Here is a 12,765-nt window from a genome sequence, read left to right on the forward strand (position 1 = left end):
AAGATAATATCAAAAGGGAGTTGTTTATTACTGATTAATAATGTAGCTTCATGAAATATAGGTATGAGGAAACACAAAAATTTGCCTATGATAGTTAAGTCTCTTTTGTTATAATTTTCTACATATAGTGAGTTTTAGTGCAAAGGCAGCATGTAAAGTCAGAAGTTGGTTAAAAAACTGTACAAATGACATCTCATTTTACCTGTATGATTACTGTGTGTTGAGAAAAAGAGATGTTGAGTTGAGAAATAATTTATGTGAATATAAATGGGTGGCTTTGAGAGATAAAATAGTAAAGAGAGTACAGGATCGAATTGGTAACAAGAGTGAGGCCTAGTGGAAATCCGTAACTTTCTCTATAGATGGTGAATTTAATCGATAAACAGAGGAAATACAAAAATGCAGCAAATGAAGCATCCAAAAGGGAACAAAAATGACTAAACAGTGAAAGTGACAGAAAATGCAAGATGACTAGGCAGCAATAATTACATACCAAAGGTAAGTCTATAGAAATATATATAACTAGGTGACAAATAGATACTGCTTATGGAAATTTAAGAAGGCCTTTGCAGTGAGGAGATGCAACTGTTCTTAATAGTGGCTCGATGTCCGAGCTCTTGATATTCACAATGATGGGAAAGGCACAAGCAGTATATAGAGGGGCTATACACTGAAATGAATTTGAAGGCTATACCATAAAAAAGGGAAGAGGACACAGATGATGACAAGGTGGAAGATATGGTACTGTGATTATAATTTGATAGAGCAGTGAAAGACCTGAATCGAAACAAAGTCCCTGGAATAGACAACATTCCATCAGAACTACTGATTATCCTTGAGGAAGCCAGCCATGACAAAACTATCCCACCTGCTGTGTAAGATGTGTGAGGCAGACATAATGCCCTAAGGTGTAAAGAAGAATGTCACAGTTTGAATTCCAAAGAAAGTGACTGCTGGCAGGTATTAAACTGATACTTTGGTAATATTCATAAGTAATGGTTGCAAAATACTGACTCTACGACTTGTCTTACAAGATAAGTTCAAGATAGGAACACCTACATTTATAGTATTTTCAGATTTAACGAAAGTTTTGATAATGTTGACTGGAATACACCTTCTGAAATTCCCAAGGTAGCAGAGGTAAAATACTTGGAGCAAAAGGTTGTGTGCAGCTTGTACAGAAACCAGAGTAGAATATTAAATTGAAGCTTTCTTGTCTGAATTGCCCACATTTCACGTCCTTAAAATGCTACACTCCAGGCATGGCTTCAGAAAAGACTTGCTAGCACTTAAATTTATATTCACTATTAACAAATTTCTCTTCTTCAGAAATGCTTTCTTGCGTTGCTGGTGTGTATTTTACATCCTCTCCACTTTCCCTATTACAGTTATTTTACTCCTCAGATATGACAACTCTTTTACTACTTTTAGTGGCTCTAGATCCCACAGCATTGTTTAATTTAATTTGCCAACATTCCATTACTTGTGTTTTGAAAGGATGATTTAAGATGAACACAGAAGACACTGTCCATTCCATTCATCTCACAGTTTTCATGGTACACTGCAGTAGCAATTTGGAGATGATGCATGGATACAGTAGTAGAGATGGCTGCATCAAACCAGTCTTCAGACAATGATAACAACAACATAAATAGTTTTCAATTAATTTAGCTTTGTACATTCTCAAACACACAGAAATAGTTGTATAAGAGGGACAATTCTGAAATTTTTCCACCCCTCAGATAAATTTCAGTGCAGTATTTCCAAAGGATCCTCTGTATGTCATGCCAAATCTATAGTCAGTTTCTGTACTACCCTGATTTTATTAAATATTTTGTTTTCCAGATTTGTCAGATGTATGTTATGCCAATCCACCATTGCCCTATTTGGGTCAGTTATTGCTTGTACTTGCCCTATCCTCCAGAATGTCATCATTGCCCACCGTACCAGATACTTTCTTCAGCAGCTTCCTGTCTACAATTCGCCATCTTCATTTCTTTTGTATCAGTTTATGTGATGCCACATTTACTACGTGATGTACATGCCACACCAACTTCTCATATGTAAGGTGTAGCCTTGCACTTCTGTCTACACTCTCCCTATCTCCTCCTCTTTTTGAAACTCCGCAAATGAGTCTTGTAACTTCCGTACTTCATTTATTACTTTCCAAAATCTCAACTGCCACTGGTGACAAGTAAGTATTGTGTCATTTTGTCTCACAAATAATACTCCCGCTTCAAGTGTTCAATTCCATAGTGCATTCACTACTGTTCCTATGAAGAGGTGTTATGTAGTATCACATTCTATTCTGTAATTAAGTGTGTCAGATACTGTGCTGTGTCTAGGAACCAAAGATGTTACTCCTTATATAAGAAAGTGAACATTATCATTGCATTATCTCTGAATTTTTTATTGCCTCTGGGTTAGAATCTAATGTTAATGACTCCAATATTGTTCTTGCTTTAATAAAGATGAAGGAAACTTATAATTGTGAATATTATGTTTTACCACTCAATAGTAAGTGCAAAAGTTGTATTCGAGGAAGAAATGAATGAGCAGTTATCTCTGATAAATAATTAGGTGAGGCTCAAACATCAGTATTACTAATTCCAGTCTTTCTAATTGCTGTAGAAATTTTCTGATACAGTATGTCAACGTGGAATTGGAGAGATGCTGGGGAGATTGGTGAATGAACCTGGAAATAAACAGGGCAACTTTACCGGGCTTGAGAGCATGAAACAAAAAATAAGCCACAGCTCTTTACCAACTTATTATCACACAATAAAACACACATTAGGCAAGTTAAGTTTCAATGGACATTTCAGTACTCCTTTTGAGAACCAAGAATACATGGTAATCTTGTCTATAAAACCATAAAGTACAGTAAAAATAACAATATAGTAGAACTACCAGCCCAATATGGAGGCTCTGGAGGTACACTACCAGGGTGAAGGGAATTTGCATCAATATTCTTCCCCTTTCCAAAAGTGTATGTATACGAGTCATTATTACAGTCATTCTACTGGCCAATATCAGATGTCCTATTAACACACCCCACATGCTCAATGGAGGTTGTTCTTTGGCAGTTGACATTGACAGTTGTCATCTCTGTGACCTGATAAGGTCCCTGATATTGCGTTCAGGACTGGTTTGTACACTATTAGGTTCATAGGGATTCATCAATAAAATGCATTGTATGACTTTATACTGACACAAGTTACTGACATGCTGTTCTATCTGTTCCTGATGCTTCAGCTCTTTTGTATTTTCTTTTTTTACCTTCTGTGACAAAATAGTGCAGTATGTTTGATAATTTATTTACTGAATCAATATTTTCCCCAAGTAGACCTTTACTACCTCAAATACTGAATGTACAGGGTGAGAGCACAATACTCCTGTATATTTTACAGTAGCATTGTATGATGGACACACATACAACCTGATGACATTGGAAAGGTTTAGTCCTAAACTTGTGGATGTGTATCAAATGGCATAATTGTTTAATTATCATTGTGTCAGGAACACTGAATTTTAGTAGCCAGTTGTTCAGCAGGCAAACACATGGGCTCATTCCATGGTGATCTGTTACTGCAACCATTGTGACAAAATCTAAAATGAGACCTATCTTCGTCAAGATTAATGGTTACCTCTGAGTGTTCAATTGAAGTGTCCAATCCATTTAAAGTAGAGGAAATGGATGTTCTTGGACCAATCTCTGCAAAGGCAATTAAGAGTGGATGAAATTGGCAAGTTGCATGCATGATATACAGTTTGTAACGTGTTGTTGAGCATCCTCTCGCCTTGTCCTCCACCAAAATTTTTCACTTGTCAGTCAGTTGTTCTCCCACTTCTATGGGCAGCCAAAACAGTGTCATATGCTTGCCTTAGTACTTCCTATGAAAACTGCAGGTACAACAATGCATGGTTCACAGGTTGTCATTCTGCACAACAAGCTTTCATGTGTCATAAACTGCCATTGTGTCCTAAATACTCAGCAGTCAGTGTCAGCTGACCATGCCTCTTGCCACTCTGCAATGCTCTTATCCACCAGTCTTAATATTCCAACATTTCTAATTACTCATGTTTAACTACTTGAAGGATATTTTGAGCCAGCAATAACTTCAGCACAGCATGGTCTGTCACAGCTTAAAATTTTCTTCCATACAGGTAACAAAGTAAGTACACAATACCATAGGTGACGGCCAACATCTCATGTTGCCGAATACTTCTGTTGCGCTTCATTGAATGGCCACGAAGCTTATGCCTCCAGATTTTCCTTGCCATCCATATCAAAGCTGAGAATACACCGATAGCGAAACAGTTTACATCACACTCTGGGAGTTACTAATGATTAAGGTGGTAGTGTGGTACTAATCTGCAAGACTCACACTCCCCCTTTGGCTGTCGAACTTACTCGGAGATACTTCACCAATCTTCTCTCAGCATACTCGAAATTACTTTGAACACTTATTTTCATAGTATATATAATATGTAGCTGTTTTCATACACTAAACATTTCTCATAAGATTGACACCTTCCAGACCGACAGACTCTATTACAATCATCTTTCAGCTCATACTGTTTATAAATCTCTCCAAGCTTAACAAGATAACTGTCCAGACTGTACGGCAGTGAGAGAGAGAATAAAAGCCTCTTCTTTGAACAACTATCAAATGTTTGTGCAAAGAATGTTATTATTATTATTATTATTATTTCACAGAGTAAGATATGTTTACTCCATAGGCGGTATGTGTAACTTCTCAGGTTGCCTTGTTGACTACCTACTAGTGCCGATCGTCTACCCAATACACGTCCATCCTGTCCACACATAATTGTGGGGCAGTAGACATAGTCCTACTTTACCACCCTTATCTCTAAAATAACGTGTGTTAGAGACAGTGAAAATATGAGTGTGTCTAGAATTTACTCCAAAATTCTCGAGGCACTACAACATGATGAATTTATTATTTTTCAAAGTTCGGAACAACAATACTGCATTTGTTGTTAATGTTTGTTTCAAACTGTCCATCTCAGCCCAAGAGTCAGTAAACTACTGCATATTTTTGCTCCTGTCCTTAATAAATGGTATACCTGCTCAGTAATTTCAACATAACACTTCACAAATTTTACTATAATAATTAATAAGTCCTAGAAAGGTTGAAGGTGCTTTGCATTCTCTGGCTACAGCAGAAATTAATGTGTAATCTAATTTAATGTACATTTGTTGATGGTCTGCCTGGGGCAAACATCTCCACTTGACATATCTAAATCATCCATCTCGAGAATGTCGAAGTTGGCTATCAGTGAAACCTTTGGCATAGAGACATCTTTCAAGCCAAAATTATCCACATGCCCCAGAACTGTATAATCTCCTTCCATTTCTCTTGCATATACTGCACTACAATACACAGAACATTATAATGTATTCATCTTGTAATTATATTCCCACAGCTCCACAACACACATCATTTAACTTTGTAGGTCAATACTCACAGTCACCAAGATGCTTTTTTCCTACACCTCTCAAAATCATATCATGCAAACTGAACTTTAGTGGACACACAAGCTGTTCATTTTGTACACATCATTCCCAGCTGGGATAATATCCCATTAAGCTCAATTCTGCACTGAAAAATACCAACTTTTGTGTTATGGCTACCCAGAAAATGTCCAGGGTTGTGTAATAACCAACACCAAAATGTGACAATATTTTCATAAGCTGCTCTAAATTTCTTACTGCAACAGTGAAAGAGAACCATGTTGATCCCAATGCTGCCACATCATTGTCTTTCCTCCAGGTGTCCTATATGGTGTAGTCTTTGGCATCTACCTAAGATGTCTAGTATAGCTTCTGACATGAGCCCCTGTCTTCACCAAAAATCTATGTTGTGTTCCTTTTACTGTGACCCACAAGCAGCATTCTACCTCTGCATATGTTTTCATGATACTCTGTTTTATTGGGAACATTATCTGTCAGTTGCGGAGTTCCCTTTGGCATTTGATGAACATTTGTCTCAAAGTGGTCTCTTCTTTCTAGTTTCAACACTGTTGTGCATGATGCACTACTTTCCATTCATAATATGGAGTTTGATGGAGTTATTTCCTAACATGGCCCACATGTCCACACCAATGACATTTCATCTCAGAGGAAAATGGATTTCGGTTCCTTTGTCAACTGGTCCTCCTTGACCTATTTCCTGGAAATCCTCTTAAAAAACACATGCAGCATCTAGCCTCTTGCAAATTTATTCTTCCTGCTTCTGAGTTTTGCCTTAACATTGAAGGCTGATTCAAAATCCTATGAGTTCTGTCCGTAAATGCTTCTATCACATCATTTCTTTTCTGTTCCAATCCATTAAGCTGTTCCCAAAAATTTCTTGTGCTGTTCTCTAAAAAATCTTGTGCTGTTCTCTTTGCAATGCCATTCATAAAGCCCCTTCACAAGCTGTATGAATGTCTGTGCCTTATTCTGTCCTGCACGGAACATGACATAAGGCTTCATGTCACCAGTCAACTGAAACTTGACCATATACAAGGATGTCTCATCCAGACAATTTGTAACTTTGCAGCAGATTTGAAGTCACTTATAAATACTGGCACATCCTTAGTCAATTTGTCTGAAAAAGGAGGTACCAAATTAGCAGCAACAGGATCTGTAGAGGGGATGGATATAATCATCTAGGCTTTTATCTCTACCATCACCACTTGTCCCCACACTTGAGTTGCTTCAAAATATAACCATGCTACTTGCATCTTCAAAAATTTGATCCCTTTGTGCATCAGTGCTATTCCTGTTTCCAACACATGTGCAACCTGCATCTAATAACACAGAACATATGATGGATCACCACAGTTAATGTAAAACCAGTTACACGGTAAGATTAAACCTTATGTGTGATTCTTGTGGAAGCTTTGGCCATGAAGTGCAGCAGTGCACTGAATCTTGCAATGCCACAATACAGCATAACTGGCACTGCTGTTGTATATGCCCAGACAGATTAAAGTATTCACAGTTAACCTATCAAAAATAGCATTCTTTACCATTGTTCCAAAACTGTGTTGAAGCTGTAGGAGTCTGCAGGCTTTCAAAGACAATTTTAACTCATGGGGAACATCTTATGGTTAATTGTGGCCATAACAGATAGCAAAAAGCCAAAAGTAAGAATCACTCACGAAACTGTAGTGCTGGATTGCAAGATGAGGCTGCAGTTGTGATGCTGGCCCCAACTACACATCCAACACCAGCTGCTTCTGAAATCTGATGTGACATCCAGGCTGGACATTAGTTACTTCAGGCTATGTTTGAGAGCTGAGAGAGGTGAACAGCGGAAAAATGAGCTCTGGTGATGGCACAAGGCCAATCATTCCTTCACAGCCTTAGTTACTGGATATATTCTGTGCAGGGTGATTAACCCTAGAAACAACAAGCACGGCCAAAATTTGCCCATACATTTTTATTTTTTAAAAATGTCATGGCAAATATCCTTCTATGTTTTTGGGTCTTTTTCTGTTTGTTTGTTACCTTTTAATGCACTATGCTGTACGTTTCTATGGTTAAATTTTTATAATTGCAAGTACAAAATAGGAATTTTATGCCCAAGGGCACATTTTGCCCGGCGTTGGTACTCCACGCGACCATAATTCTTATTATCTTCCCTACAACCACCAAGCATGGGCAAAATTTGACTGTACATTTCTCTTTCTTTTATTCAGTTGACAACCTTGAACATTAGTTTTACAGTGGTTTGTTGAGTGTCTAATTGTTGAGTTTCACTTTCATTGTTGATTTTAGACTTGCCATTATTACTATTAGCAATTTGTCACAGTAGAGCGACACCTTTATTGTAAAGTAGATTTTGTAAGATGAGTTATAGAGGCTAGAACAATGCAGAAGTTCTTGCAGAAGTGTTACTTGATGATGAATTATCAGATTTAAGTGATTTTGAGTCAGATCATACAGAAGTAGAAAAGGATTCCAGTGAAGAAATGGAGGACAATGAAGTGGAAACAGACCATGCAGGTAATGCTCCAAATAAATATGTTACAAGTTCTGGCAGAATGTATCTTGCAGAAGCTCCGAAATATAGTAAAAGGGATTTTGGTAACATAGTCCTTGAAAGTCAAGGAATAACCAGTGCTGGGGAAGTAACATGCATATGTGAATCATTTAAAAAAACTTTCACTTCTGAATTAGTACAGAAAATACTTGACCATTCAAATGAAGAAGCTGCAAGAGAAAACGTATCTCCCATTAGCGATTCTGAAATATATGCATTGATGGGAATTTTAATTCTAATGGGAGTTTACCAGCACACCAATACTCCTTTATCTGATTTATGGTCTAATTTATTGGGAAGAGTGATTTATAGAGGAGCTATGGGTAAGAGAAGAGCATATCAGCTGCTGAAAATTCTTCACTTTGATGATAAAGGCACCAGGTCAGAAAGACGTGTACATGACAAATTTGCGCCGCTGTGTGAAGTATTTGAAGTAAAGAATGAAATATTCCGACGGTACTTCAGAAATGGACCTGACAATACAATTGATGAAATGTTGTGTCTTTTCAGAGGTCGGTGTCCTTTCAAAGTTTTCCTCAGAGACAAACCTGGAAAATATGGAATATTAGTCAGAATGCTTTGTAGTGGAACTGAACGACACACAATAAAAATGGAAGTGTATGCAGGAAAAGACAGTAGGCCTGCCAGTGAACAAGATCCTCTTGAGATTGTGAAGAGACTGGTGGAGCCAATAAAGAATACAGGCTACAGTGTCACAACTGAGTGCTTCTACACTTCTGTGGAGTTGGCAAACATTCTCTATCAAGACTACAAACACATTGGTTGGGACACTAAAATCAAACAGAAAACATGTACTGCAGGAACTGAAGACGACAGCAGGCACAGTGCTGTGTTCCTCCAAATTCGCATTCACAGACTCATCTTCTAAGAAGCTGCCAGTAACAATTGTCTCTTCCATCACAAAGGAAAAACCAAAGAAAAATCTGTTGATGTTGTCTACACAACAACATAATGCAGGAATAGAAGTTGATACACCAAAAAAAGAAAACACATGTAAACATGTACTATAATTCCACTAAGGGAGGAGTGGATGCCATAGATCAAATGGTTAGGACATACTCAACAAAAAGGGGTACGAGAAGATGGCCACTGTCAATGTTCTACAGCCTACTTGATACAGCTGCAGTTAACTGATACACAATGTTCAGGATGAATGCACCTACATGGAATAATGAGAAACCAAACACCAGAAAACGGTATCTCCATGAATTAGGCTGTGAACTTTTGAAACCATATGTAGAAGAGTGAGCCATGGATTTGAAAGGACTCCAGTTGCCTGTTATTTGCGTGATGGGAGAGATCCTAGGAAAGAAACTAGAGGTAAACAAAATTGCAGCAAATGAAGAACCAACTAGGAAAGCAAGGTGCCACTTATGTTTGAAGAATATAAGTAACCAGAGAGCAAGAGACAACATCACAAAAACCAAGTTAACATGTGAAAGCTGTGGGCGCCATCTGTGTAAGAATAATTCAGAATCAATCGTTTTGTGTGCACGAGGTGAATGTCATCTGTAAGTGAAAATATTCTCTCCAAGTGAAAAGTGTTTTCCGAGAGTTTTCAACGTACAATAACATGTAGTTTAGCAAGTGTTTTCATTTCTGTTTTTGAAACTTTCTCTCATTAACAAAGCTGTATTATTTAGTTAATAGATCAAAGAGTGTATAGAAACTTTAGACAGACTTTGTATTCAATTACAAACCTTCTTATCTTGTTTACACAAACTTTCATTGACCAAGATTTGACCATTCTTGGTTGTTGTATTCAACCTATGAGAGTTAAAAAATTATGATTTCAATTATGTTGTTACTATTTCCTGTTAAACTAATATCTCAATGGAAACAGAATTACATAAAATAAATACATATTACAACAAATTGCAAGATTTACAACTAATTGTAGCACAGGCAAAATTTGCCCTTGGTTGGTGCTCCATGTAACCTAAAACATCTTGGTGTTTCTAGGGTTAATGAAACATTACCTTTCTTCTTGTCTTCCATTTGTGTATCCTTTACAGGTTTGGAGCACTTAAATAGCTACCTCTTGAATCTGGTATCACTGAGTGTGGCTTTTAACCTTGAAATCTGGTTTTGAGTAACTTCTGTGTTATCAGCAATCAAATGCTGTTTCATTATTATTTCATAAATCTATTAGTCCCAGCATGAGAACAAATCAACAGAAATGAATGTTGTGCAACACATATTTGCATAGAAAAGACATTATGCAACATGAAAGGCATGCAAGCAGACATCAAGTTAATATTGTGAGCAGTGCAAAATTGCTAGTTTTATAATTGCGGAAGGTGATACTGTTTCCGTAAGTAACTTAACTTTATCATGGCCAGAACAGCTTTGCAAATATGTGATGATATTTGGGAATAGGTGGTGCAAGCACGAGGTATGAATTAAAGCAAAATTTTTCACTTTTGTTTCAGTTTATAGCAAACATTGAATGATCACCCTAGCTTTACAAACACAAAACCGATTCCTTGTTAACTAATTTCTGGTACACTTACCATTCAGTTGTTTCTTGCAAGTTTAGAATGTACTCTTACCTAAGCAGTCCCTTTTCACAGCAAAAGAGAGGGTTAAAAGATGTAATATATGTTTACACTCATAGACATTCCAGGAAGATGCATGCAACAGTTCATTTATTTAGGAATATTGTCACAGACTATGCACTGAGGAGATTTAAAGACAAAAGTGGCATATGCTATGCAGATTCCATTTCATTCACTATCACAAGATGAATTCGTATGTTGTTGTTGTTGTGGTCTTCAGTCCTGAGACTGGTTTGATGCAGCTCTCCATGCTACTCTATCCTGCGCAAGCTTCTTCATCTCCCAGTACCTACTTCAATCTACATCCTTCTGTATCTGCCTAGTGTATTCATCTCTTGGTCTCCCTCTACGATTTTTACCTTCCACACTGCCCTCCAATGCTAAATTTGTCATCCCTTGATGCCTCAAAACTTGTCCTACCAACCGATCCCTTCTTCTAGTCAAGTTGCGCCACAAACTTCTCTTCTCCCCAATCATTTTCAATACCTCCTCATTAGTTATGTGATCTACCCACCTTATCTTCAGCATTCTTCTGTAGCACCACATTTCGAAAGCTTCTATTCTCTTCTTGTCCAAAGTGGTTATCATCCATGTTTCACTTCCATTCATGGATACACTCTATACAAATACTTTCAAAAACGACTTCCTGACACTTAAATCTATACTCGATGTTAACAAATTTCTCTTCTTCAGAAACGATTTCCATGCCATTGCCAGTCTACATTTTATATCCTCTCTACTTCGACCATCATCAGTTATTTTACTCCCTAAATAGCAAAACTCCTTTACTACTTTAAGTGTCTCATTTCCTAATCTAATCCCCTCGGCATCACCCGATTTAATTCGACTACATTCCATTACCCTCGTTTTGCTTTTGATGATGTTCATCTTATATCCTCCTTTCAAGACACTGTCCATTCCGTTCAACTGCTCTTCCAAGTCCATTGCTGTCTCTGACAGAATTACAGTGTCATCGGCGAACCTCAAAGTTTTTACTTCTTCTCCATGAATTTTAATACCTACTCCGAATTTTTCTTTTGTTTCCTTTACTGCTTGCTCAATATACAGATTGAATAACATCGGGGAGAGGCTACAACCCTGTCTCACTCCTTTCCCAACCACTGCTTCCCTTTCATGCCCCTCGACTCTTATAACTGCCATCTGGTTTCTGTACAGATTGTAAATAGCCTTTCGCTCCCTGTATTTTACCCCTGCCACCTTCAGAATTTGAAAGAGAGTATTCCAGTTAACATTGTCAAAAGCTTTCTCTAAGTCTACAAATGCTAGAAACATAGGTTTGCCTTTTCTTAATCTTTCTTCTAAGATAAGTCGTAAGGTTAGTATTGCCATACGTGTTCCAACATTTTTACGGAATCCAAACTGATCTTTCCCGAGGTCCGCTTCTACCTGTTTTTCCATTCGTCTGTAAAGAATTCGCTTTAGTATTTTGAAGCTGTGACTTATTAAACTAATAGTTCGGTAATTTTCACATCTGTCAACACCTGCTTTCTTTGGGATTGGAATTATTATATTCTTCTTGAAGTCTGTGGGTATTTCGCCTGTCTCATACATCTTGCTCACCAGATGGTAGAGTTTTGTCATGACTGGCTCTCCCAAGGCCATCAGTAGTTCTAATGGAATGTTGTCTACTCCCGGGGCCTTGTTTCGACTCAGGTCTTTCAGTGCCCTGTCAAACTCTTCACGCAGTACCTTATCTCCCATTTCATCTTCATCTACATCCTCTTACATTTCCATAATATTGTCCTCAAGTACATCGCCCTTGTATAAACCCTCTATATACTCCTTCCACCTTTCTGCCTTCCCTTCATTGCTTAGAACTGGGTTGCCATCTGAGCTCTTGATATTCATACAAGTGGTTCTCTTCTCTCCAAAGGTCTCTTTAATTTTCCTGTAGGCAGTATCTATCTTACCTCTAGTGAGACTAGCCGCTACATCCTTACATTTGTCCTCTACCCATCCCTGCTTAGCCATTTTGCACTTCCTGTCGATCTCATTTTTGAGACATTTGTATTCTTTTTTGCCTGCTTCATTTACTGCATTTTTATATTTTCTCCTTTCATCAATTAAATTCAATATTTTTTCTGTTACACAAGGATTTCTGTTAGCCC

The sequence above is a fragment of the Schistocerca piceifrons genome, chromosome 3, assembly GCF_021461385.2.
Source record: "Schistocerca piceifrons isolate TAMUIC-IGC-003096 chromosome 3, iqSchPice1.1, whole genome shotgun sequence".
Classification (NCBI taxonomy): Eukaryota; Metazoa; Arthropoda; class Insecta; order Orthoptera; family Acrididae; genus Schistocerca; species Schistocerca piceifrons.